The following is a 23,702-nucleotide window of genomic DNA, read 5'->3' as shown; positions in this document are numbered from 1 at the left end:
GGGGAGTGCCCTTGATTTGATACCATTTCTCCATTTCTACACTTGCAAGCACATGACCAGTGAACACATGGAAAAGAGGTCCCTTGCAAAGCCTGTGTTAGCACACAGGACCTGCAATAACAAGTTCAAAGGTCTGAACTAATAGCCAGAGTGCTCGTTTAGGCACCACGGTTAACATAGCAGTTAGCGCAATGCTGTGACCTCCAGCCACACAGTTTTGAATCTGGCGTTGTTTGAAAGGAATTTGTACGTTCTTCCTGTGTCTGTGAGGGATTCCTCCAGGAAGTCTGGTTTCCCCCCCCCACCCTCCAAAAATGTACAGGGAATATTGATTGGTATATTTGGGTGGCATTGGCTTGTGGGCCAGAAGGGCCTGTTGCCAAACTGTATGTCTAATTTAATTTAGTCCATAGAAAGGAGCTCATGTCCCAACCTGGCCGTGGGGAAATTTGAATAAAACTGAAATGTAAAGTTAGAAATGATAAAGGCCACCACTTTATCTCACCACGGATGCTCCTTGATCTTCCTACTTACGCTGTTTAATTTTAGATTTCTCGCATTAAGGTTATTTTGCTTTTGGGTTTGCAGTAATGTGATCAGTAAACTTGTTTAAACAGAGAATTTTCCAAGCATCTCTCTGGAATAAAACAAATCTTCCTGGTAGAATTCTTAAGTAGCACATTTTTTTTTGAACGGCCGACAAAAGGAAATGTGCAGGAAGGCTCCTTAAAGCGAGATTTTCTTCTTGTAACCCAGTGGCTTTCATCTGTGCTGTTACACTTAAACAATCCCCATGGTCAATAGATGTTTTAAGTGAATAAATATAAAAAAGAGCAAGTGGTGAATCTATAATCCGCTCCCTCACTTCCACATATATACAAATTCCCATATTGTTTAGCTCTTATTTTGGATTTCACACTCAGTACATTACAATTATTTATGACTTGGTTGAAGTGAACTGAAAAAAAATGTGGTTTGGGAGAGAGGAGGCAAAACTGTTCCCTTTCCAAATCCGAATTTATCTTGGGTTGCTTCCAGCCAACTTTAACCCTCATCTTTCTGACCTACAAATCCAGATTTGGAAGGAGTCAGCCATGTTTGTGGAGAGGAAACAGGCAACGGCACAATGAATACTTGAAATGCTCAAATATTTCAAAACCTTTGCCCACTGCAGATGAGGTAGGGACTGTTCTGCTTGAGACACAGGCCAAAGAAAACAGTAACAAAAAAAGATTTCTTTTCAAACTGGATACTTGTTTCGATCTGCTTAATGGGAGAATAACTATGCTGCAACTCAGGAAGGCAACAAAACCTCCTCAGCATAGAATTAATTCACAGCCAATGTAAATACTTACAGTTGGGAGAAAGTTTGGAGGAAAAAAACAATCAGTGTGGTTTTAAGAGTATACAAATAAGGCCAAATAACTCACTTATTTACTGCAATGCAATGCACCATCACTTCTTTTTCTGCAAAGATGCACATATGGTCATTATTCTGGGAAAAGTGACCACCTGCTTGTGTCGATCATTGCAAGGTATTCAGAAATAACTTGCTGTTGGTGCATGCATTTGCAAGGACTTGCATTTGTATACATTAACTGGTTGACTGCCTGGATGGCTGTTCTGAGCGATGGGCAAGGCCAAACCTCTTAGTTAACTGTGAAACAGAATGAGTTAAGGGAGAAGGTAAACTCACAGGTTGAGTCCATGGTGAAGAAGGCAAATGCAATGCTGGCATTCATTTCAAGAGGAATAGAATATCAGAGCAGGGATGTGGAGACTTTATAAGGATGCACAGAATATTGTGAGCAGTTTGGGACTCCTCGTTTATGAAAGGATGTGCTGACATTCGAGAGGGTCCAGAGGAGGTTCTCAAGAATAATTCCGGGAATGAAAGGAGCATTTGACAACTCTGGGTCTGTACTCATTGGAATTTAGGAGAATGGGGGGGGGGGGGGGATCTCATCAAAACATTTTGAATATTGAAAGGTGTGGACAGAGTAGATGTAGAAAGGTTATTTCCCATGGTGGGAGAATCTAGGACAAGAGGGCACAACTTCACGATTGAATGATGTCTGCTTAGAACAGAGATGCAGAGCAATTTCTTCAGCCAAAGGGTGGTAAATCTGTGGAAGTTGTGGAGGTCTGGTCACTGAGTGTATTTAAAACTGAGATTGATAGGTTCTTGATTATCCAGGGCATCAAAGGTTAAGGGGAGAAGGCCCGGCAGTGGGGCTAAGTGGGAAAATGGGTCAGCTCATGATTAAATGATGGAGCAGACTCGATGGGTTGAATGGCCTATTTCTGCTCTGATGTTATGGTCTTATGGTTAAGGTTGCAGTGAAAAGGTTAGCACTTTCACTAGTCTCTGGAACCGTGGTATTTCCAATCACATGCAAGAATTTGTCACAGAAATTTAATCTCTAATTTCCATTTTTTAAAGATATTTACAGGTTAGAGATTTTCTGAGAAACCAAGTTACTACTTTTCAGTTCTCCCATGATAGTAGTTGTATTGACTTTTTTTTGGGTTAAATCCTCATTTAAAATATTCACTTATGGATTAATTTCTAAAATATGTTGCATTTCTATGAATAAAACTAAGAATGCTTGGGAGAGCAACTTATAAACTATTCTTTCCAAGGATATATGGACCATGTATAAAATTGACCCATTCCTCTTCAATTTGTGCACATCATTCACTTATTCAATTCAAGATAGTACATAGAGCACATTTATCCAAAGATAAATAAGCTAAGATTTTTCTCCTATCAACACTGTATGTGACAGATGTTGTAATGGGATTGCTTCCTTATTTCATTTGTTTTGGTCCTGTTCAGCATTAGATCACTATTGGAAGGACATGTTTAATGAATTTCCCCTGTATTTTTGCAGATACTTTTCAACCTCATCCCATTACAGTTTTATTTGGTGTAGTGATAGAGAAGATAGATTATCGGTGTCGGATAGCCATGTAATAGCTTTTGCTACTTCAATGGTTAGAACATCTATTTTGCTAAGATGGAAAGGCTCTATTCCTCCCAGTTATACACAATGGATGTCCCAAACCTTATCAAGCTTGAACCTTGAGAAGATTAAATGTAATGTTTTGAAAACTGAAGTTAGGTTTGATAAAATGTGGCATATTTTTATGGACTATTTTAATATTTAATGAATAATACAGTGGTTTACTATTTTGTATATAACATACGAAATGTTTATAATCTCTTATTTATTTACATACAAGACAATTCACCAATGTACATTTACTGTTACCCTTTTGGTGGTTTAAGGTGTCCCAGAAGCTTTTTCTTTTTAGTTTAGGGGCTGTAGATTTAGGATAAATTAGTCAGTCTTTTTTCTTTTGTTCTTTTTTTTCTGCAGGAACAAGAGATATAATATTGAATTCTGTCCGTCTTTATCATTAGTTGCAATGCTCATGCTCATTTTTATTCTAGGATACATTGTAATTACTTTGTACCTGTACAGTATATTTTTCTTGTTCTTGCACATTTTGTTGGATGTGTATATACATATAAAATTCAATTTAAAAAAATTTAAAAAAATTTAACCAACTGTTCCTGCCACAGATTCTTTGAGGAAGTTGCACCTTGACCACGTGCCTGATTATTACCCAATGTGGATGCGGTGGGTTTGGAGACACAGAAGGACCTCTCCAGAACAAACCCAGGTACCTTTTTTTTGTAAGATACCTCAGGTACTCTGCGGTTACTAAATGACTACTTAGGTGGAATGTGAGTGGGGAAAAAAAAGGGTTATAGCCCAACGATTGTCAACATTCTTAGCACAGGATTTTTCAGTTAACCATCACAAAATGGAACATGACTCCCTAAGGTCTGATGGAACCATAAATGGTAGGCGAGTTTTCAAATAAAAAATATGGAGCCACATTCCAAAAAAAGAGGCCCATAGGTTAGTCAACTCCAGCAGGAATGATGAGTGAAATCACTAATCTTCTTCCAGGTGTTCCGAATTCCTCCCACATCCCATTTGGGTCAATTGTTTAATGGACTTCCATCCAATTTTGTTCAAAGTTCATTGTCAGAGTACAAACATGTCATCACATATATCCCCGAGATTCTTTTACCTGTGCGCCGGTTTATTAATCTCCCTATTGGTAACTGTAAACTGTACTTAAAGAAAGAACTGTAACTAAACTGACTGCAAATGCAGATGTATAAATATGCAGTAATAAATAAAGAGCAAAATATGAGTCCTTTGATGAGTCTCTGAATGTATATGTTGTTGTCCATTGGTGGAGGGGTAGCAGCTATTCCTGAACCTGGTGGTGCGAGTCTTGTGGCATCTGTACCTCTTTCCTTATGGTAGAACAGAGCATGTGCTGGGTGGCGTGGATCCTTGATAATTAATGCACGTTCCATGTAGATGTTCTCAATGGTTGTGAGAGTTTTGCCAATGAATGTGTGTAAAATCCAGGGGAGGGGAGGATTTGATGGGAATGTAGGGTGAATTAAAAAATATATTGGATTTATGTTGGATGAGTGTGATTGGGTGGTCACATTCAGTGATTCGGATGGCCTGTTTCTGTGTGGCATCTCCCTATTATATTTCCTTGCCCATGTTTGACCTAACATTGAAGGTTCCAGCAGGTTGTCTCCTCTCTATCATTAAGGTGTACCCAAGGCACATCTTAGCTGAAGGGATTGACTCTTTTGAGTAGTCTGGGGAATGTTGGCAGATCCCCCAGGCATTCACAAGGGGACATACAACATGGTTGATGTTCTAGGACTTGCCATTGTTGTGTCCAAACACAAAGTCACATTGATCCTGAGTGATCTGCCCCATTTTATTATCTATTCCCTGTTAACCTGAGATATCTGAATATCATTCCATATGACATTTAAGGTTGGATCACATTTCTATGGGTGTGGATTCATTAATAGGCAGAGGATTTCCTTCCTTAAATGGCAGATGAAGCTCAATGACCTACTCCTGCTCCCAATTCCTTCCCTTAAGATTTTCTGGGCAATTTGTTGGTTCCACAGCCAATAAAACAACTTTATATTTTCCATATTTATTTAATCAACTGAATTTAAATACCTTGGCTGACGTGGGATTGGAGCTCACGGTTTTGGGTTATTAATTTTCGCCTCCAAATTTTTTGGATCAGTAACGTAACTGCAGGTTAATATGCCTGCTAATTCGTAGCATGCGTGGTCCAGGTTTATGGCTGCTCCAGCGGGGGACTGGAGATCAGTATCCCAGCAGGGGTCAGAGGAAGTAAAGAGACTGGGCAAAGGGAGGGAGGGAGGGAGAGAGAAAACAAACTGATCTGAACCTGGTGCAATCCAACCGCAAAACTAACCTTCACATCCCATCACTGTTACTGGCAGATCCCCATTAAGAAGGTCCATTGTAACTTGGTTCTAATTACCATTGACGTTTGCCATCGTCTTTTTCTCCAGCAATGTCAAACTGCTTGTAGTGAAGCCCAGTGCCGGTCTACAGTACCACACACACACACACACCTGCATGCGCTGAGTTTTGTTGACATCAACCTTTTGGAATCCAGCATTCCCGAGTGTCCTATTTATATCCTGCAATGCCCACTCTCTTCCCGTGTGTGTTTCGTTTGTTAAGGCACTCATATTTCCTCTCTTGTCGTGGCCTCATATTTCTGTTCTCCCTGAATTCTCCCAATTCTTAGTTATTAAATCACTTTTAATGCAGTAATTGGAAAACTTGGCCAATATGTAGCAGAAGTCATACATCATTGTGCATGTAGGATATAAAACTGCCTCTGAGAAACCCAGTTTCCTCTTTCTTGCTAAAAACTTCCTTTCCACCCAATTACTCTCAACTCTCTACAAAGTATGTCTGATATTGAGAGCTGCTCCCAGTTTGGAGGACAGACTCTCCCAGGACAGACACAATTGACCAAATACCATCCAAAGTGACAGCTGATCCATCTTCGCTTTCACTTCCAGAACTCATTTCTAACTCGCTTTTTAAAAAAAATCTTAGCAACACTTGGTTGGCTGTCCGCCCTTGAAAATATCTTACCCTCTCCCAAATCTACATTCCTTCCACCCTTATTTAAATTCTGCAGTTTCCAATGCTATGTTCCTCCTAGCCTCTCCTCATTCACTGACTGACCTGCCGCAAATTGTCAGCATTTCAGTGTTTTTTCTGTAAGCTTTTAAAGTTTTTACTTAAACATACCAGAATATTCTTAAGCACAGGAAAATATTCCTGAGTGGGAGTAACACATTCACCAGGTCACAGAGTCTTTAGTTGATCACAATAGCATTCTCAAAGGTTTTTTTTGGGCTATGGGTGACTTAAGGCACCGCTCCAAGATTTATGGGCCCCCTTCCCTGTAAAGCAGTCAAGGTTTGGTTTCTTCTGGACTTCTCCCCCACCGACTACAAAATTTTAATGGGGACAGGAGTCGGCCATCAGCCCGTCAATGGCTGATCTGATGATCGGCTCATCTCCACCTACCTGTCTTTTCTCCATATCCCTTAATTCCCTTATTTTGTAAAAACCTATCCAACCTTGCTTAAATATATTTACTGAGGTCACCGCCACTGCTTCAATGGGCAGATAATTCCACTGATTCACCACTCTATCTCTGTCCTAATTCTGCTACCCTGAATCTGGAGGCTATGTCCTCTAGTTCTAGTCTGCCCCCACCAATGCAAGCAACTTACCTACCTCCATCTTATTTATCCTTTCATAATTTTATGCATTTCTAAAATATCCCCTCTCATTCCTCTAAATTCCAGTGAGTACAGTCCCAGACAACTCAATCCCTCCTTGTAGGATAACTCCTTCATAGGGATGAACCCCCTATGCACTGCCTCCAAAGCCAGTATATCCTTCCTCAAGTAAAGAGACCAGAACTGCACACATTACCCCAGATGGGGTCTCACCAATTGTGGTGGTACACCACCAGCCTACTGCAAGGGATAACCTCTGTACCTGCAGGAGTGTAAGGGGACAGGACAATGCCTGGTTGGCTGTCAATCAGTCAGCCTGAATGGATCAAGCCCCACCCGGTTGGGTGTCAATCACCCTCCAGGATATAAGCCTGCGCCCGGCCTCCCGAGGCCTCACACTGAGTTGCTGCAGCCACAACCAGCCTGGCTCTGTGGAAGTCTTTGTGGATTAAAGCCTGTTGTACAGTCTTTATCTTTGTGTGTGTCTGATTCTGGCTAACAGTGCACCACATTAATACCTTGTACAGTTGCAGCATTACCTCCCTGCTCCTAAATTCAATCCCTCTAGCAAAGAAGGCTAAAATTCCATTTGCCTTCTTGATAGCCTGCTGCACCTGCAAACCAACCTTTAGGGATTCATGCACAAATACTCTCAAGTCCTTCTGCAATCTCTCACCATTCAAGTATAAAAATCTATTTTATGATTTCATTCTGTGCCCTCACCCCTTAAATGGGCTATGGGCCCCAGGGGAAGGCCCATGGCCCCCGTTGAGAATGATGGTCTCGAACATATTGCACAACAGATCGGTTTTGCCAAAGAAAACACAGGCGAGTGGAGTACATTTCACATTACAGATCTGAGTGCATTTCAGAGATATAACGGGCAGCTTAGAGCATGTTACAAATGAACCAGCAGACACACAGGTCAAAGTTGAAGGTGCATTGGTTTACATAGGCTGGAGTGTATTACACACAAGACAACATGGTGACTGGTGTTTCACTGGATAAAGGTAATGCCTGAAGGATTCATTCAGATGCCTTGCCGTTCGGCGTGGGCGATTGTGTTTCTCCATCCATCACGATCTCTGACCCTCCGAATTGTAGTCGTGGCCTTCAGTGAAGGCTCCATCTTTGAGCTGAGACCGTAGTTTATGTCGAGTTCATAATTATACAGGGTATAATTATACTGAAGTAGTTTCCTGTTGCCTCCTTCAGTTGCAGTGACCGAACTGGACGGATAACCCTGGCCACTGATTCATCTGCCCAGCATTTTTAGTTTTACAACCATAAATTCCAATTTATCGAATCTGCTTGTAAAAACCATTCACAATCTGCAATCCATGGGTTCACGTGACCTTGATTGGGGGGGCTAAGCAGATTCTACACCTTGCCCAAGGGTGACCTGTGGGCTATCGGACGGAAGGAGCGCCCTACACCTCCTTTTATTGAGCAATTACACAGGACTGACATCAGAAGGGTAACTCGCTAGAAAAGATTTATAAAAAGAGGCTGGAATTTGTTCATGCTCAGCGCACATATTAACTCAGCATATTACCTTGAAGAAGGGCTCAAGCCCGAAACAGTGGTTCTGTATCTTTATCTTTGCTACATAAAGTATACTGTTTGACCTGCTGAGTTTCCCCAGCATTTGTGTTGTGTTTTCACACATATTAACTCACCCATTTTAATGGTAACAGGTTAAACAGCAAGAGGAAGAAATTTAATATGAAGATCCTCTGCTATCTTTTGGGAATGCAAGCTCAGTTTCCATTGGTAAAAGGATGGTTTCACATTTCTCTTCTGTTTCCATTTCATGTGCATGTGTTGTGGTCGGGTTTAATCTGACCATATATGGATTTCTGCCCATAACTCACATTATCTAATTGGATAGACTCCGTCATTGTCTTTTGCAGGCATTCTGGGAAAAATCCAACTAGTTTTGAGAAGATTATCCACATTCCCTTTAGGTAAATCTTCTAATTGAAGCTTTCAAGATTTTTAAGGAGTTGATCTGGGCAAATTATGCACAATGGCCAAGGATTCAAATACTAAGAACACGAGTTAAAAGTTGCAAGCTAAGCACAGTGGAATTTGTTTAGTGGATATAATTGTGGAATAAGTCAGTTGTATGTACGTTAAAAGAGGTATCACAGTTCCACTTAAGAAAATGTTGGATTTGTTTATGAAAAGATGGAATTTACAGATATAGTGCAAAGGTGGACAGCTGCAGCGAGGGCTCTGACTTGTTCAATCTGATAGCTTTTTTTTTGCTTTTAAATAAGATTCAGGTCGGCAATTATTTGCTTGGTCAATTTGCAAACTTGGATAATTTAGTCATAGGCTTTGGTGTGGTCCAATGCTGGAGATGGTTTCTGATGTAAACAAAACCATGAAACATCTGCTGTGTGGGAGTTCATTATGTTAATCCTGAGTTCACTTGGCTCTTGAATGGGCTTCTACTCCTACACTCAATCTCAGTCTTTTTCTGGGGGATTGCATGGTTCACTCCAGTGATGTTTGTCTAAGGATTGCGCTAATTATTTGGCAGTGTCTCGGAGCTTTGTTTGGGGAAAAATGTCCAGGGAATGCTGAACATTGCAAATTTTTAGTGAAACCACCATCAATGATATGGAGGTGGGCTGATCTCCTGGGGTAGATTGGGATCAAAAACTCCAGTGATGAACTCTGATATCTTTCGAAGAAAGCAATAAACAGTGTGACTAAATTGGCATTCTTTTTGCCATATGTACTTGGTGGTTCAACATTCTAACCTTGTGAGCAAAGTCTCAAAATTAAACCATTGGTGCATTGAATTCCAGTGAAGAACCATGGAACAACTGCAGCACAGAAACAGGCCCTATGGCCCATCTAGTGTGTTCCAACCCATTATTTTGCCTCGTCCCATTGATCTGTATCTGGATCATATCCCTTCATTCCCCTCCCATCCACGAATCTGTCCTAATTTTTCTTAAATGTTAAAATTGAGCCCCCATTCATCACTGTAATTGGCAGCTCATTCCACCACAACACCCCGCCCACCTCCAATTTTTTTTTTCAAATTAAATTTAAATTTAGACATGGTTGCAGGCCCTTCCGGCCCACGAGCCCGTGCCGCCCAATTACACCCAACTGACTGACAACCCCCGATACGTTTTGAAGGGTTGGAGGAAATTGGAGACTCTGGGGAAAACCCACCCAGACACGAGGAGAACATACAAACTCCTTACAGACCTCATATTGATCCACATTATATTGCATCTGCCATGTCTTGGCCCACTCACCTAACTTGTCCAAGTCACCCTGCACCCTCTTAGCATCCTCTACACATCTAAGACTGAAAGAGAAAGGTGGAAGAATGGGAGGATGAGGAGTTCAGACCAACAAGCAAAACGTTTTAAATTTAAATGTAGACATACAGCACAGTAACAGGCCCTTTCGGCCCACAAGCGCCCAATTACATCCGATTATATCTGGTACGTTTTGAAGAGTGGGAGGAAACTGGAGCACCCAGAGGAAACCCACACAGACACTGGGAGAACATATATAAAGTCTCAACATCACATGCTCTTATATTCTATTGCCTGTTGAGGTTGGAAAGACAATGGCTCTGGAGAGGTTTATGTAGGGGCTGAGGGAGAGGAGGGTTCTGGAGAGGTGTAGGTAGGGGACTGGGGGAGAGGAGGGTTCTGGAGAGGTGTAGGTAGGGGACTGGGGGAGGGGAGGGTTCCGGAGAGATGTAGGTAGGGGACTGATAAAGAAGAGGTTTCCCAAGAGGAGTCTGTGCCTGCTTCCTTCTTCCACCTACTGGCGACATACTAGAGCATCACATTGATCATGGGCTGAATTCCACTTTCTGTTGAAGTCCTGTCCTGGGATTATTTATTTTAAATTTTAAATGTAGACATACAGCACGATAACAGGACCTTCCACCAAATGAGCCTGGATCACCCAATTGCACCCAAATGATTTACATCCCCTGGAATGTCTTGAAGGGAGGGAGGAAACCCACGCAAACACGGGGAGAATATACACACTCCTTACAGACAGAGTGGGATTTGAACCCCCGGTCACTGGCACTCTAACGGTGTTGCACTAACCACTATCCTAACCATTGCCCAACCAATTTCTCTCCAACACTTTGTAAACTCCCTCTGCCACCCCTCCCCTCTCCCCATCCTCCAGTGAACTGGAATTCTCCTCAAAGTTCCCAGGAAACTCCCTCAACTTTGCCAGGCGACCCAGAGAGTTCCAAGGCGTTCCTATCCCTGCTCCCACCCATCAATATAAGGAAGGAGTTGAGGGGTTTCGGTGAATGGGGAGTTGGCTCGCTGGCTCCACCTTGTGGCCAAGAAAGCATACAGCGAGGCGAATGAAGCTGGAATTGTTGAACAGGCCAACATTTTGAATCAATAAGGAGATTTTTAATTGGCACTGCACAGTCTCCAAGGCCAAATCTGCTGCATGCAATTTCTTTTGCTGCAAAGGAATTTGACCTTGGAATGTCCAAACCTGAGTAAATGTGGATTTTGTCTTGACTGTGAAATAGCCTCTAGGAGATGTTTGCTTCCTGCTGTTTTCTTGCTGAAAACCATCACTTTAAACTTTAATAAAGAGAATTTTTGTTTCCTTTACTGATTTTCTTCCCTCCTTTCCAGAGAAACCTTGCTGGGGAAACTTCCTTAAAGTGCCACTGAGTCCTTGCTCCGACCCAAGTGAGGCCTCTAGCAAAGGTGTCGCTCAGGTTGATGTCACCCAGTGTGGTAACTCATAGTGTTTCCCCTCCCCCCCCCACTCCACTCACCCATGGACCTCCTCCTGTACCAGACTATACAGAATCTTTAGTAATTTTTTTTGCTAATTTTACTCATAAGTCATAATTCCCAAAGACCACTGAATGTAACAGCAATAGTAGTGAGATAAACAAGCAGCAAAATTTAAATTACAATATCATACACAGAGCCTTAGTGTATTACATTTACATAGTTTCATGTGGTTAAAGTGAAAATTTGGTCAGAAAACACTGAATTACATTATTAGTAACCGAGCGGAACTCTTTTTTGATATTTTCTCCTTCTTTTCCTTTAGTTACTACTTCATTCTCAAAAAAGTTATTGATATCGATTCACAAATACTAACAACTACAACATTGTAGCTAAAATACCAGAAAATTTGACAAAAGCAGCGACTGTAAAAACCCCAGCAGCAACAAAAACAACAGCGCTTGCTTGTAGCGCGTGCGGACGAAACCACGTGATTCGAGGCATTGTTGTCATTGCGTAATAATGACAGCACTAACTGGAGGTTCAAAAAGTAAATCAGCATCGAGTTTTAGCCTTGTAGGTATATTGATACATGTAAGCTGGGCTTACGAAAAATGTTTTTGTTGTTATAACGAGCTGCGGGTATATTTTTATAATAAATAATACATTTCTGCTGAAACACTGCACAGAAATTTTATAGACAGTCATTTTGGTGTCACCCCCTCTGATGGTGTCCTCCGGTGTGGTCTGCACCCCCTGCACCCCTCTCGTGATGCCAGTGGCCTCTGGATACCCGAGAAGGTCGGCAGTGTGGAGATCACTCAGTTCAATTCAGCCCAAGAGCTTTCTGGTCCCGGGAAAGAAAATCTTTGTTCTTTTCCCACTCCTCAAGGTCTCCCAGCACCGAGCATTAGGGCCTCCAGTGAGGTTGGTTCATCGGGGAACTTCCCAGTTTCAGTACAAACACTTAGCCAAGCATCTCTTCAGCAGGCATTGCAAAAGCTTCACAGGTATTTCGAACTACTTGTGCGCAAGACCCTGTTGATGTTTCTGAGTAAGTAGGAAAGGCACTCAGCCAGCGGTATTCCTACAGCTCTCGGTTAAATGGATTGCAGCTCAACTGTAACCTGACTGGCATCAGATCAGGGGTGATAGGTTGAACACATCCCTCCTGTTCCAGAGATCAATGTTCAAGGATGTGGCATAGCTAGACGCCTTGAAGCACTTCCCAGAGTGTACACAGATGAACATCACATAGGCATCTGCAGATGTCTGTCTGCTACCTGCCCGATCATCTGCCTTCACCTCCCCATCTGTCTCTCATGCTGCACCCCTCCCTGGTTTACCAATGTCCCATTGGCCTCTGTCCAAGCCCTCCCACCCGATCTCCCCTCTGCACCCTCAGTCTCGATGTAGGGCTCTAACCTCTTTTTCTCCCATGATGCTTCTTGACCTGCTGAGTTGCTCCAGCAGATGGTTTTTTTTCTCCTGTAATTGAGTCAAGTTTATGGTCATCTGATTGTACAAGTACAAACTGATGAAGCAGCATTCTCTGGTCCTCAGTGCAAAACATGCAGACACATAACCAGACGTAACACGTACAGACAAACAATACACATGCAGGACAAGTATTCACATATAAAAATAAATAGATAGATAAGCATTGTTTCGTAAATAAGGTATATGAGTCTTGGAGGGTCAATGTGAGCAGTTCCTTTGGTTGTTCAGCATCCTCACTGCCCGTGGGAAGAAGCTGTTCCTCAGCCTGGTGGTGCTGGCTCTGATCCTCCTCTATCCCTTCCCCGATGGGAGCAACTGAAAGATGCTCAGTATGGGATGGAAGGGGTCCTCGATGATTTTGCGCACGCTCTTCAGACAACGATCCCGGTAGATCACATCGATGGGGAGAGAGAGAGTGCAGTGGGTTGGCCTCCAATCCATTTCTCTGCAGCAACCGTACCCCAGTGTGATGCAGCCGGCCAAAGAACTTGGAGCTCTTCACTCTTCCCACTATAGAGATGTTGACGTGTAGTGGAGAATGGTCGTCCTGGAGTCCATGACCATTTCCTTCATCTTGTTCGTGTTGAGACTCAGATTGTTATTCTCTCACACTATTTCACAAAATTTTCCACCTCCTCACTATAGTGCAACTTATCGTTGTTGCTGACGAGGCCAATGGCTGTCATGTCACCTTCTAACCTGTTGTTTCTGTAATCATACAAAATATGATGCCAATCGTTAAGGATAAACTAAGCCAAATGATAAATGGCCAGCACGATTAGCTTAGCGGTTAGCGTGATGCAATTATAGTGCCAGCGATTGGGGTTTGAATCTGGTGCTGTCTGTAACGAGTTTGTAAGTTTTCCCTGTGACTGCATGGGTTTCCACCAGATGCTCTAGTTTTCTCCCACCGTTCAAAACGTACCAGGATTAATTAGGTGTGATTGGGTGGTAAGGGCTGGTGGGCCAAAAGGGCCTGTTACTAAGCTGTATGTCTGAAAATAAATGTTTAACCAACAAGGTAGACTTTAAGGAGTATCTTAAAGGAGAAGGGAGTGATGCTGAGATGGAGATGGCTATGTGGGAATGCTAGACCGTAGGATCACAATGGATGAAGAAATAGTTGCTTGAAGGTGAATGATTAAACTCGGGGATGGGAAGAGCAGGAAGATTTAATTGTTCTACATTTCATTTAGACAATACAGCATGGCTCTTCTAGCCCACGCCACCCATGTGATCCCAGAGTCTTGTCAGGCTGGTGAAGAATGCAGAGAGCAGGGGTGTGGTCGTCATGGAATTGGATTGAATGGTGTCCTGTGTACAGAGGCAAAGTGAAAAGTTTAGTGGCACATACCACACAGGCGGCTCACAAAATGTCATACCCTGGTAACGCACTGGATCCACAGAAAACGGGAGCAAGATGAACTGTAAGAATGGAAGCATTTAGTTCAAAATGGGAATCCGGCATGACCATCTCTCCAGTCCTGCGACCGTTCTGGCTCTGGTCTGGTCCCCTCTCTCCCTGTTGATGAGCTCTCCATGTTGGCTCCAGGCTCGACCCGCAAAGCCACTCCTCTCACTCACCACACCTCACCGCTAGTTCTCGTGCACTCTCTCTCTCTCTTGTTCTCTTTTTTTTAAAATATTTTATTTATAATTTTTCACACAGGCCTGTACAGTCATATACTGCTTCCTGCCAACGATGACAGTTCACAATCTCGTATACACGTATACATACTCCTTTTCTCTATGACTGTATATATAAGCCCACATGATTACCCACCCCCTCCCCCCATCTATAAAACTAAATGATTCATTCATACTACACTGTCAATAAAAATAACACACATTAACATTAAGGAAATGAATAAGAATATCAATAATAAAAAAGAAATGAAAAAACAGAAACGGTGACTATCACGGCTCAACAGATGGCTTCCGGGTCGGTGTCATTCTTGACTTGACTTGATCGGGATCAGTGTGAGAGAGAGGGAGCCGCAGCAGGGAACAGTAGAACAATCGCTTCCATGCACCTACATAGTGCATGTATGGCTGCCAAATTTTCCGAAAGGTGCTGTACTTGATTCTCAGATTGTAAGTTAATTTCTCCAGGAGAACACAACTTTGCATTTCCTTGTTCCATCACTCGATACTAAGAATAGAGTCAGACTTCCAAGTCACCTCAATGCACTTCCTGGCCACCACCAATACGATTAACACAAATTGGGTTTGAAATTTGGACAGCTTCATTGTAAGCCTTATGTCCAATATACTTCCCAACAGGAACAACTCCGGGTCCTGAGGGAACTGTTTACCTATAATTTTCTCCAGGATTTGGTCTAGATCTACCCAAAAGGGCCTTACCTTGGCACACGACCAGGTTGCATGCATGAATGTCCTGGTTGCAACACCACACCTAAAGCATTGATCCGGGAGTTCTGGTTTTGATCTATGGATTTTCTGTGGTGTTATGTACAAATGGTGCAAAAAGTTATACTGGACCAGCCTGTACCTTGCATTAATGACAGTGGTCATACTTTCCCGGCACAGGTCGGACCAGCAGCTCTCATCAATTGTAATACCCAAGTCCGACTCCCATCTTTCTCTTGACCTATGAAGGCCTGGTTTGGGTCCCTCTGACTGGAACAGGTAATAAATACATTGCTGAAATAAATTTCTTGCTGATCCTCCTTCGAATCAGGGCCTCTATGCTATTGCAACGAGGCAGGACCATACCTGGACCTAATACGTCCTGTAGAAAAGACCTTATTTGAAGATAGCAGTGAAATGTTTTATTTGGTAAATCATATTTATTTTTGAACTGTTCAAACAACATTAATTGCCCTTTCTCGTAACAGTCCTCTATACATCTGACTTCATTATGGAGCCAGATGTCCAAAATCTTGTTACCCACTGTATTAATTTATTCGGAATCAAGGGTGTTTTTGGTGACAGCCCCATCTTAATATCCAAATACTGGTTAATTTTGGCCCAGATACTAATCACTTGTTTTAATATGGGGCTTCACTCTTCCCTGTCAACAATTTAACGTCCCATTTATAAACAAAACCCTCTGCTATCTTCTCGCCCATCAGGAGCAGATCAATTTGTGCCCAAGATGGTACATCTCCTCCCTGAAAAAAGGAGGCGATGTATCTTGACTGAGCCGCCTAATAATATTTTTTGAAGTCTGGCAATCTCAATCCGCCTAGACTATAGTCCCATGTTAATTTTTGCATAGAGACCCTTGGTCCTTTACGATTCCAAAGAAACCATATGTGATAACTGTTTGAAGAAACCCTGGGACAACAGCACAGGCAATGTTTGGAAAATATATTGGGATCTTGGCAACACATTCATTTTGATGCAGTTGACCCTGACCACCAGTGTGATAGGCAGGGGCGTCCACCCAGTTCTCTCTCATTCTCCTTTGTTTTCTCTCTCTCTGTCTCTCTCATTCTCAAGTTTCTCTCTTTCACTTTCTCTCATTCTCTTGTGTTTCTCTTTCATTTTCTCTCTCATTCTCTTGTTTTCTCTCTCTTGTTTTATATATTTGGATGAAAATGTGGATAGGCTGATTAGTATATTTGCAGTAGGTTTTCAGATAATGAAGTATTGGTGAAGGATACAGCAGGGTTTAGATCCATTACAGAATTGGGCAGAGAAACAGCAGATAATGAGGAAAACTGTAAAGTGCTGAACTTGGGAGATGGAAACAAGGGGAAAGTGTGTAGTAACTGGTGGCATCCTTCAGGAGCTCTGATGCACAGGGGGATCCTGGGGAGCATAGACCCATGAAAGTGGCAAATTGGTACATTGGTGGGTAAAGCAGGCACGTAGCATGCTTGCCTTCATCAGTCGGGGCACTGAGTATAAACATTGGGATGTCATGTTGCTGTATAAAACCTTGGTTCAGCCACACCAGTGAAACAGAACAGGATGGGGCTTCTGCATGTTACATGTGGATTGTGGAGGAAACAGGACCTCCCTGCCTGTCTGGAATGTGTGTATTGCGGGTGGTCACATGTTCTCCCTGTCTGAAACCTATTCGGAAGCCACATTGCCTGTCAATCAAGGTTGGACTCCAGCCACCCATTAGTTCACACCTTGCCATTGGCTAATTTAAAATACCTAGGGTCATGATAAACTGGATGCCCAGATCAGCACTATTTATAACACCAATGCATAGCACATTTTCTCTCTCTGCCTCATGGTCCAAGCCCAGACATTGCTCCACACCAGGTCAAAACTGTGGACATCACTGGAGCTGAGCCATAGTACAGGTCATACCCACCTTGCAAATGTCTGACTTATGGGCAACTTGTACTTACGAACTGACTGTTCTCCCAATTCGCACATGCGCATAATGTTACCTCATGAAAGTCCCTTCTCGTATGAAAGGCATTGATGGAGCAAGAATAAGTGTTAAATTTTAATCTTTTTTCTTTTTTTTGCATAGAAAGGTAAAATATATACTATAAACATTTGACTAACTAATGCAAAAATTGCTAAATAAGAAGGGTATGTTCCAATTCACCTACAAATTCGACGTAAAGACAGACTTAGGAATGGAACTGGTTTGTAACCTGGGGACTGCCTGTATTGTGATAGATCAGTACTTGCAGAGAGCCACAATCCTGTAAGTAAGGGAACTGGATGTGTGTGTGAAAGTCCTGTAGAGTGTGTACTCAAGTGTATGAATGTTGGAGAATAGACAGCCTCTGGTATCCAATCTAGGTGTGAATATCTATATTGTTGTTTAAGTAAAATAGTGATCGAGTACCGCTTAATGTTCACCCATTTGTCTCCCATGTGATAATTAAAGTTGCGTGTGATTGTAACGCTTGTGTCCAGACTCGTCTCTCTATGAACCCACCGAATCTGATACTCTTCCCAACTCGGCAATTAACGTTGCGAGCAGGGTTCAAAGAGTTTTGGCTGGACACGTGTGGAGTACTAACTATGTGGGAGATCATGCTAACAGGTGTGTGTGTGTGTGTGTGTGTGTGTGTGTCTGTGTGTGTGTGTCTGTGTGTGTGTGTGTCCCGTTGGGTGCATGTGTGATCATGTATCTGCTCACCAACGGGGGCAGCAGGAGGTGACCCACAACCAGTAAAGGAACCCTGGGATCGGAATATAAAATCCCCGGGCAGACTGTCAGCTATTTGACAACGTGGCTGATAAGCCACATCACGCAAGTTGACTGGGCTGAGAGCCTGGACCCCCATGGAGAGATGATGGGGCACCAAATACTGAGGGAGTTGTGGAGGAACCCTATGGCTCCTGATATCCCTACTTCGGCACCAGCAGGGTATCACGTCCAATTTAAGTAATCAGGGCACCCAGAAAGATAGGGAGATGGAATCCCTGCAGCAGGCACTGTTGTCACTAAAGGAAGCAGAGCAGACTGCCCAAGGGTGAGCGACCAACCTGGAAATGAAAGTCATGGAGGCAGCTTCCAAGCTGATTGAAATGCAGCAGCTACAAGCAGTTTGCTGGTCTGACTGGCAGCTTGACCCAGGCAAAGCCCAACCCATTGTCCAGTGGGGGTAGGGGATTGACATGTAATTGAGGGGGTGGGTGTGTTTGGACGGATGGCGATGATCACGAGGAATCTGAGTCTTGTAACACGTGTCCTCCTGCTCTGTGCCCGAGCCCTTGCAAGCCCAACTAGTGACCATGCGGTTGCAGGTATGCCACAAGGGAAACTTGCCGACCTTCCAAAATGGGAAGGTAGCCTAAAATGGAGGGACCCTGGGTAAATATGTATGTGGTGATTGTGAGATAATGGGGACCTATGACTACTCTGCCAAGGAGGATGTGAGACCAATAACACCAACGACCGGGTGAACACCTAGCCATGGTGCTGCCATGGCTGTGGGACAAGGGTGGGGGGGGGGGCTACATGGCCAGCCACAATGGTGCACTGTTGTCATGGGAACACAGGTTGTTAGGTAGTGGGCACTGATCATGGGGGCATGAAGGTAACTGTTGCCTTGGTGGGCTATTTAGTCACCACCACTCTCCCAGAGGGGTGGTCTTGCCCCTCATGGGGATAGTGATTGGGAAAAATGTCCGGGAAGCCATTATCCTCCTGGCAGGATAGGAATACACGGAGTGGGGAGCACCCACTCAAGTTTATAGGGCTGAGGGAAAGTTCGGCGACGTTACCCTGCCAGTGACTCACAGAGACATTTATGCTCTCTGGATGGAGCATTGTGGGGGGAAGCCTTGTGGGGGGTGAATCTTCCCATGCATTTCCCACTCCAACCTGGACCAGCCTCTATCCTGATGCTCCCTTCATCCCCAGGAGGTGGCCACGGACTAATCTACATTTTGAGCTCTCCCAACCCCCTCCCCACAGGAGAAGACTTCTCTTCCTGTTAACCATAACCATATAACCACTTACAGCACAGAACAAGCCAGTTCGGCCCTATTAGTCCATGCCGTAGCAAATCCCCACCCTCCTAGTCCCACTGACCAGCACCCGGTCCATACCCCTCTAGTCCCCTCCTATCCATGTAACGATCCAGTCTTTCCTTAAATGTAACCAATGATCCCGCCTCGACCACGTCTGCCGGAAGCTCATTCCACATCCTCGTCTCAATGTGAGGGTTTATGAAACACTCATCAAAACAGATGTCTGTGATCCCATCACTGATTCTAGTCATCAGAGCATTTTGTTTAACCAGCAAGAAGCTGTTGTCACTTATTATGCATAGAATTTTCAAGCAGGCATACTACAGCTGTTGCAATGGAAACTATATCACGAGACATTCCAGGTTAACAGGAGCCACATCCTTTTTTATGCACCTTCTGAATATAGCCTTTGTAATGGACTATTTTTTTTAATTGCACCCCGAGCTGTGGTGCACTCAGGGAATTTGAGTTACAGTTCACTGTTTCACAGTTACTGTTTATAAGTACAGTGTGACAGGTCAAATACACTAAAGACAGGCACTTGTGGCATCCATTTAAAGAGAATGTGAGTGGGAACGGAATCCTGGTGTCAGACGACAACCCTGAAAAACAGTGTGTTCCGGGTTCAACCTGGATATATACCTGCTGGCCTTCCCCCTCCCTCATTACTGGATAGCATGGCAACAGCCATCTGAGTGCTGTGCTTAGGGACCACCCAAGTGTGAAGCCAATGTGCCAAGCCAAGAGAGGGCTCTTGTACCTCATGGATGACCTTGCTCGCGGATGTTGGTCAAAAGGTGCACACATTTGCCGGCTAAGGCAGAGAAATCAAGCATTCGAGTCAGTGACCAGACAATTTTCTTTACTTCCCCTCCCCTCTGTCACTGGGGAGAAGTTCCCACAGCACCCTGCTCCATTGGGAATGCAACAAACCTTTTTGGTCAGGGGGAGCTGGTGAGGCATTGTCATTGAATTTGATTATGTGCCTTGTCCAGCATTCGGAAGGCACTAGTGTATATATTGATTCGTTTGATTTGTATCATTTTATTTAAAATACATCTTTTTGTTTTTAAAAAATTTTCCTTGTATATACAGTATAATTATAACATGTACGTAGAACTTCCTGTTTAGAAACCAGATTGATTATCTTTGCAGTGATTGCAGAGCGATGTGACTTGCATAATGTTATATGTGGATTGTGGAGGAAAGTGTGACCTCCTTCATTCTGTCTGGAATATTGTGGATTGTGGGTGATCATGTGTCCTCCCTGCCTGAAACTTATTCGGAAGTCACATCACCTGTCAATCAAGGTTGGACATTAATGCTTAACTTACCATTGGCTCATTTAAATCACCTAGGGTCATTATTGACAAGACACCCAGATCAGCCCTGTGCATAACATCAATGCACAGCACCTTTCCTCTCTCTGCTTCGTGGTATAAGCCACGGATATCACTCCATGCTAGGTCGCTACTGTGGACATCACTGGAAGAGTTGCAGGTAAGTGTGTGCTCCACACTGAAACTGTGCCGTAGTTCTGTGATAGATCTGTGCTTGCCATGCCCCAGGTGGTACAGGGAATCGTGTGTGTGTGTGTGTGTGTGTGTGTGAGAAAGTCCCTGTCTATAGAGTGTGGACTCAAGTGTGTGAGCATGTAGAGTATAGCGGCCCCTGGTATCAGAGTCCAACTTGGGTCCGATGTGAATGTCTACATCGTTGTTTAAGTAATATGGTAATCAAATACCATTTAATATTCTCCCCTGTTTGTCTCCAGTGTGTTAATTAAAGTTCTGTATAATTGTAACACTTATGTCCAGACTTGTGCCCATTGAACCTGATACTCTTCCCAACATGATATTGCATTCTTTCTCTGGAAGCCTCACTAACTTCAGACAGCTAACACAATGCTTGCAAATATTATTTCACTTGCCAAACATTACCAGTGGAGAATCGGGCAGCACAGTTGACTCTTTCTGGTGAGTACCTGGTTCTATTTGGTTAAACACAAGAAAGTTCCCTTTTCAGATCTGGAAATTGCCTTGGGTTTATTTCCATTATGGAGACAGAAAGATGCCAGCGTCCATATTAACAAACAGAAATTCTTCCATAAGTGTCGGCTCCTCAGCTGAACAATGCTCTGTGTTTTGTGTGTCGGATGATGGGCTCGTGGTTCAGTGAAGTCACCGTAACCACATTTCTTTTGGCCATATTCAGCTGGGTGGGTTTTTTTTAACACTCTTGTGGGTACAGAGGAAGAAACAAAGGAAATTTGCTCAGGAAATCTACGGATTGTACAGGAAAAGTCTGATGATGATCCGGAACCCAGGGATTGTATCAGTGTCAGAGCAGGGAACTTTGCCAAGCAGACAAGACTATTAAAACATGTTTGGATCTGAGCGGGTCCAGGCCTCTCAGTCTTTGCTTTCTGTTTTGAACCCTCCATGGGATTTCCCTCTGCCTCTAACAATGCATTGAACCCCTTACCTCTGTTCACCCATATTTTTAGTTCCTCTGTCTCTTGTCCTCAGAACGAGTTATCTCTCAGTCCCCGTTTTTCAATGTTTGTCACTACAAATAATGCTGACATTCCAATTAGCATCCAAGAGGCGCCAATTGATCTTTGAACTTTTAACAAGTCTTTTCTCTGATTTTCTTTCTTTGGCTTGGCTTCGCGGACGAAGATTTATATATATGATGAGCCGTGATTAAAATGACAAAAACTTTGATAGGGCAACATGGTTAGCGCTTCGCCATCACAGCGCCAGTCAGGTTCGAATCCCGTGCTATCTGTCAGGTGTTTGTACATTCTCCCTGTGTCTACGTGAGTTTCATCTGGGTGCTCCAGTTCCCTCCCACCTTTCAAAATGTACCAGGGATTGTAAGTTAATTGGGTACAATTGGGTGGCACAGGCTTGTGATCCGGTTCGTCCTATTTGATGTTTAACATGCATATTTTGCAGCCAGAACTTTTTGACATTCCTGGCGCAATTGCAAACCCTCAGTCTCCTGCAAGTTTGTAACCCTTATTGATAGTTTGGATGCAGAGACAGGTTGTGATGTATCCAAATTTGCTCATGGTGTGAGATGTACTATGGGAAAGGAGTGACATCTGCAAGGGATATGGAGAGGTGAAGCTTGTGGGTTAGTGTATGGCAGACAATTTTTCATGAAAGGAACTGAAAGATCTTTTTCATCATAAAGAATATCAAAGAATATGGCACTATTACGACACCGGCGACTTGGGTTCGAATCCCGTGCTGTCTGAAAAGAGTTTGTACGCTCTCCCTATGTTTCCTCCGGGTGCACTGGTTTCATCTCACATTCCAAAGATCTACAGGGTTAGTAGGGGTTTATTGGTCACATGAGTGTATTTGGTAAGTGTGGCCAGAAGGGCCTGCTACCATGCTGCATCTCGAAATTAAATTAAAAAAAACATAATAAGCCTGGTTGTCACTAAAGGAAGAATCAGCTATGCCTTGGATTGCAGAGTGAGGTTGAGAGAGGATCAGGAGATGGATAGGGTTGAGGTGAGAGTGAAATTCAGTGGACGAGTGGGCTGGGCTGTCAGAGAAGAGATATCAAGGGATAGTGAAATGATGCGTCACTCAGGGTCAGAGAAACATCAGTGAACTTTCGGGATCCATCTGAACATGGGTTGATGGAAGGTTGAGGAGATGCTAATGGAGGTAACTAAGTCCCAGCATTCCTAGCAACAGAGAAAGCCTTCTATTTATTGGAGCTTTATTTCTTTCTTAGAAGGTTATGATAAATGCAACGATTGCTGGGATAATTCTTCCTCTGTACAAGTTATCCGAAAAACCCGAGCTCCCTTCACACTGTCAGGAGTTAGCATGCTACCCTACACAAATTGAGTTGTGAAAGTGGATCTCCTCTCCTAGGCAGCATGGTCTGCCGTGTGCCTGACCCCTGGAAAGAGATGCATTTCTCCCTCAAAATCTCCTTTATTGAGTAAGCATCCAACCCATCTGGGCCTTTTTGAGGCTCTCTCCCTGCCTCCTGTAACCCTTACTAGCTCACCCACTCTCTGGGATCAGTATCTACTGAGACTAAATTTAAATTTAGACATACAGCACAGCAACAGGCCCTTCTCGCCCACGGGCCCGAGTCGCCCAATTACACCCAAATGACCCGTAACTTCCATGTATTTTGAAGGGTGGGAGAAAGCCGGAGGACCTGAGGGAATCCCACACAAGCACTGGGAGAATGTACAATCTCCTTGCAGTCAGAGCAGGATTCGAACCCCGGCTCCAATTTCTGGCGCTGTTCCAGCATTGTGCCAACCGCTACGCTAATTGTGC

At 43.5% G+C, this 23,702-nt stretch overlaps 1 long non-coding RNA gene across 4 annotated transcripts in view; it reads left to right on the top strand.

The window, feature by feature from the left end:
* Positions 1-3,578: 3,578 nt before the first annotated feature.
* The window catches only part of LOC138754162 (uncharacterized), a 27,988-nt gene continuing 7,864 nt past the window's right edge, over positions 3,579-23,702 (top strand). The window contains exons 1-2 of one of the 4 annotated variants that reach the window (XR_011351581.1): positions 3,579-3,690; positions 20,742-20,883. This is a non-coding gene — a long non-coding RNA (uncharacterized lncRNA). Of the gene's footprint in view, positions 3,691-14,954; positions 15,058-18,571; positions 18,655-18,923; positions 18,948-20,741; positions 20,884-23,702 lie in introns of those variants that run through there. The other 3 variants (XR_011351583.1, XR_011351582.1, XR_011351584.1) reach the window with 3 other exon arrangements.

Source organism: Narcine bancroftii, chromosome 2, assembly GCF_036971445.1.
Source record: "Narcine bancroftii isolate sNarBan1 chromosome 2, sNarBan1.hap1, whole genome shotgun sequence".
Lineage (NCBI taxonomy): Eukaryota > Metazoa > Chordata > Chondrichthyes > Torpediniformes > Narcinidae > Narcine > Narcine bancroftii.
Note: the sequence above shows the minus strand (reverse complement) of the source record. Positions and strands in the feature narration are given on the sequence as shown.